The sequence below is a fragment of the Nesoenas mayeri genome, assembly GCF_963082525.1.
Source record: "Nesoenas mayeri genome assembly, chromosome: 3".
In the NCBI taxonomy this organism is placed as follows: Eukaryota; Metazoa; Chordata; class Aves; order Columbiformes; family Columbidae; genus Nesoenas; species Nesoenas mayeri.
The window spans coordinates 117,976,333-117,981,256 of NC_137544.1; positions in this window are offsets into that span (position 1 = coordinate 117,976,333).

Sequence of the window (4,924 nt, forward strand, 5' to 3'; positions counted from 1 at the left end):
TTTCAACTGCTATTTTAAAAATAGAAACTTCATGTTGAACATTTTAATAGCATTAAGTTTCAAAGGCAACAAGCTGCTGTACTGATTTTTTTTTCCCAAAACTTTATTGCCAGATGTAAGTATGTGTGATTATTGATATTCTTTGTTTTCCCACAGGTTTTCTTTTCCTTATTAAACAATGTGTCTGTAGCTAAGCAGCTCCCTGACAGTTTAGTGAGGTCCATGAGAAATCACTAGTCACCAGTTCACAAACCCAACTCAACTAACTAACTTTGGGTACTTCACTAAACTGCTTAAGTTAGTAGTTTACCTATACTAAATCCTGCCTATGGTCAGCAGAAATGACTACAGGGCCATGAAGACTGTAGGTACTTTCATCCCATCTAAATTTCTGAATTGCTTTCTGGAAGTAACTATTTTTTCTTCACTGATTGCAGAGGGCTCCTGGGCCCAGATTGGAATTAGGTCTCCAATTTAAACAATTAACTAAGAATCTAACATGAACTGTGATGAATCCAGACTCTGGGCTCCTTAGCAGTATCAGCAAACAAGCAGAGGACCTGCTAGGAGCACGTTTTAGTTCCTAGCCCACGTATATAATTTTAAATTAAGATAATGACTATACTGCAGTTGTAGCAGGCTACGTCAGCTACATGACAGTTTCAACAGTCTTTGGGTAAAATGAAAAGCCAAACACAGTAAACAGAAATACAACTCTAGTTTTGGTAGCTTTGTGTTCAGCTCTTCTCCCTCCTCACAGAGAAAACCTAACAAAACCATGCCACGGAAGCCACTGCTACCTTAGCCATTTATTTCATAAAGAACAGGATCAAATTCTTCATGAGTAGAGAAGAGTCAGCTAAGAAAAATGGGGATTAGTTCACATCAGGATGTAAAAAAAAAGGCAGTTTTTGCAGTCTGGAGAGATGGCAGCGGACAGTACAGACCTAGGGAATTGAAGGAGATCTTCACATCCAGCTGTTAAATACTCATCAGGTGATCACTGATCACACTAATTATAACGTTTTGTTAGCAGTTGAAGAGGCTTCTTCCCACCCACACCTGATAGTTCCCATCTCTTCCCAGAGTCTGCGCCACCCGAGCAGTGGACTCAGCATCCAGTACAGCATCTTCCAGGGCCAGCAGCTCTGGTCCTTCCCTGTCACCTCCAACAACTCATTCCCACCACCCTGCCAGGTGTTTCTGCTCCTTCCCTTGTGTCAAATGCCAAATCAGCTGTTTATGTAGCTGTGCTCTGATGGAGCAGAAATTTCCAGTGAGGAGATGGGAGCAATAACCTTGGTTTCTATCCGTGTTTTCCAGTAGTTGCCAGGGGTCCTTACAAGATAAAAATAAACAACCCTAAGCTCAAACTGTACAGCTTCGCTAATACACAACATGGACAGGTAAAGAGAGCATGAAAAGACAGAACTATTCTTACTAGCTTATAGGGAAAAAAACCCACCTAATGGGACTGATCTAAAGCCTGCTGGAGATCAGTAAGTGGACTCCCACTGACTTCAGTGAGCTTTGGATCTGCTGTAGAAAGCCAGCCAGCTGCAAAAGCTGCTGGAGTCAAAGGAAAATAAGCTACGAAGGAACGGTGGCCTTGTGGTTGAGGTGCTGGCGCAGTTTCAAGAGGCTTGGATTCAATCTTCAGCTCTACCATTCCTGACCCCACGCAAATCACTTCATTCCTCTGCACATCAGCTTCACTTTCATCCATCTAGGTGTGCGACCTAACGAGCTCAAGTGTGGAGAAATTCAGGGATGTCTGAGACAGGAGACAAACACATGGAGACAGCAGCACCGTCTCAGCAGCTGTAACTCTTCCTCCAACCCTCTATGGGCTCAATAAGGCCAAGCAGATGAGCACTTATCTCTCATTTATTTCTCTTTCATTATTTTCTCTCATGTATTTCTCTCTGTATTTATGTGAACAGACAGAAGTCAAGGCAATACAAACATCATTGCTCTGCTGGACTGGAGGCCTGGGAGAGGCAAGCTCTGGTTTTGTGGAGATTCGAGGAAGCCTGTCAGTCTTAACATTATTTACACACTTGCTCAGAATATCCTCCTACCAACAGCTGGGGCTTCTGGCAGCCAAATGCAAACCATCTATTGTAATATTCTTCTTCTGTTGTAGGAAACAAACTCTTCCAAGCAGAAGAAATTCTTTAAAAAATAATCCAAGCAAAGGCACAAATTAAGCCCCAGAAATTAAATACTGAAATAATTTTTACAGCATAGAAAGATCAAACTGCAAACAAGCTGCAAAAGCCATTACTAATTTAACATTCCATTATTCCTTTTTTCCAAATTGTGATTCTTTTGTTCAAGCCAAGCACACTTTGCTGGGACCAAAACTTCACATTAGGTTTCCTGTGCTGGGGACTTGATGAGATAAAGCAGTTACTTAGGACCAACAAATCACTTCATTAAAGAAGCCCGTTGGTAAATATTCTCAACAGCAATTAATGTCCTGGCGTAAGGAACTAATTTTGTGCCACATTCTTCACTCAGGCAAGACCTCCCCTTTAATGCCACAGCTGCAGGAGAGGGTCTTAATTTTGAAGGAAAGGAAGAAACCATCCTGGCTCTCGCTATGGCCTCCACATTGGCTGTTTTGGTTCTCCTACGCAGGAAAAACCAGCTGAAGGTTGGACTGAGCTGGTCCCCTCAGTTCTCAAGCCACATGAAAAATGGACCATCCAGTGGTTTCCAGCTGTGTCTCAATTCTGGGAAACCAGGATGAGTTGTAGCATCTGTTGTGGAGAGCTACAAAGATGATGAGGGGTCTGGAGCATCTTTCTTATGAGAAAAGACTGAGAGAGCTGGATCTGTTCAGCCTGGAGAAGGCTGAGAGGGGATCTTATCAATGCTTATAAATATCTCCAGGGTGGGTGTCAAGAGGATGGACCAGAGTCTTTTCAGTGATGCCCAACAACAGGATGAGGGTCAACAGGCAGAGACAGAAGCATAGGAAGTTCCACCTGAATATGAGGAGAAACTTCTTTACTTTGAGGGTGCCACAGCTCTGGAACTGGCTACCCAGAGGTGTGGACTCTCCTTCTCTGGAGACATTCAAACCAGCCTGGATGCGACCCTGTGTGATCTGCTCTGGTGATCCTGCGTTAGCAGGTGGGTTGGACTGGATGATCTCCAGAGGTCCCTTCAACCCCAACCCGGTGTCACCCAGGATCCAGGCTGCTCCGAATGCATTTACTCATCTTCACAGTACCAGGAGTTTATGACAAGGGTATTCCCACTCCTGGTAGGTGGAGAAGGTAGAAAGCCTAGTTATAAAAAACAAAATGAAGAAGGTTATTTTTCATATCCCTTTGCCTCATGCAAGGGCCTGTCTAGGGAGGGTAACAGTACACGGGCTGGTGGTAGATTATTCAGCCCCAAGACATCTCTCAAGGCTTTACACAATCCCAGAGTCACTGTGGTCCATGGAGAACAAAGGGCTAAAGCAGAAATTCAAGATCTGTTAGAGAAGGTAAACAAATATATCCCATTAAGATGCAGTATAATTCTCTCTGGTTTGACAGGAATACAAAAGGCACCATATTGAAATTGTTACATTAAAAGACAATATGTAATATTCTTCAAAAAAATCCCCAGCTTTAGTCCTGCTCTTGTTGAAATGAGCATTTTCAACTTGTTTGAGTAATCCAATATTACAATGAACTAAAAAATAAAATATGCTAGAACAGAAACTGAACAAAGCATCAGGACTTGGCAATTTATTTCAAGCCAGTGTTGTCTTGCCAATTAAATTATTTCTGAATACTTTATGGGGCTCTAGCCTTACAAACAAATCTATGAATAATCATAAAGGTGCAATTCTTTAAGATATTTCCGTCTTTGAAAAGACCCTCCATTTCTATAGGGAAAATCATCTCCTTGCCGTTTAGAAGAAAGGGCTAAATAAATGTGAGTATATGAACTGATTACAAAAAGCCTACTGAACTGGAGTAACAATAATGCCTCAGTCTTGAAAACATAGAAATCAAATGCAATTTTACATTAAAGATCTGAAAACAAACTCAAGGCTAATATTTTCAGGGGAAAAAAAAACTTCGATCTCTTTTTCTTTCCGGGGGGGAGCCAATATCAACATGACTGATTTTGTACTATATTCAGGAGTCTTTATGTAGGTTAATAATGTTAAAGTTATTCCACTGCTTTTTCAAACTTTTCTGGAATCAGCTCCTTGGTGAAACAGGGCCCTATTGAAGACTCTTGAATTTGCATAGCGTGTGTAAGACATTTAGATTTATATTCCATGTTAGGCTTGTGTGTTCAGAGTTTACTCAGGCATATGCAATTCATTGGCTGTATTGTTATCTTCACAATGAACAAGCACACTCACTTCATCTGCAAGAAATACAACTTTAAATGTAGAAAATTAAATTTCCATGAGAAAATGTGTCCCATGAAAATTTCCATCAATAAAGGCTCAGCTTAAACGTACTGAGGTCGAAACACTTTGATGCAAGTCTACGTGGGTGCCGTGTGACTTACGCAGCAAACCCATAAAATCATTTGAAAGTGACTATTTTGAAAGCGCTCCTGTAACGACAATTGATCACATCCCAGTTCTCTCTCTAAAAGCCTTTGCTTGTCATGATCCTGTTGTGTTCAGTGGTGAATTTGCCCACAGAAATTGGCAGATTCTGCCTTAAGAGTTTAAAAACTCAGCAGGTAAAGGAATCAAAATTATCTCGAAACCACAAAGAATGGTGATTTTAGCGATGAAAAACTGAACCCACGGAAAACCAGACTACAAGAGTCTGGCTGTCGTGGCTGACAATGAAAGGCAGAGGGAGCAGAGCTGCTGTCACCATGTACCTCAGTGGGATGCAGGACAGCAAGCTGAAGAACAACTTGGGTTAGAGAACAAAGCGGCACCTACAGC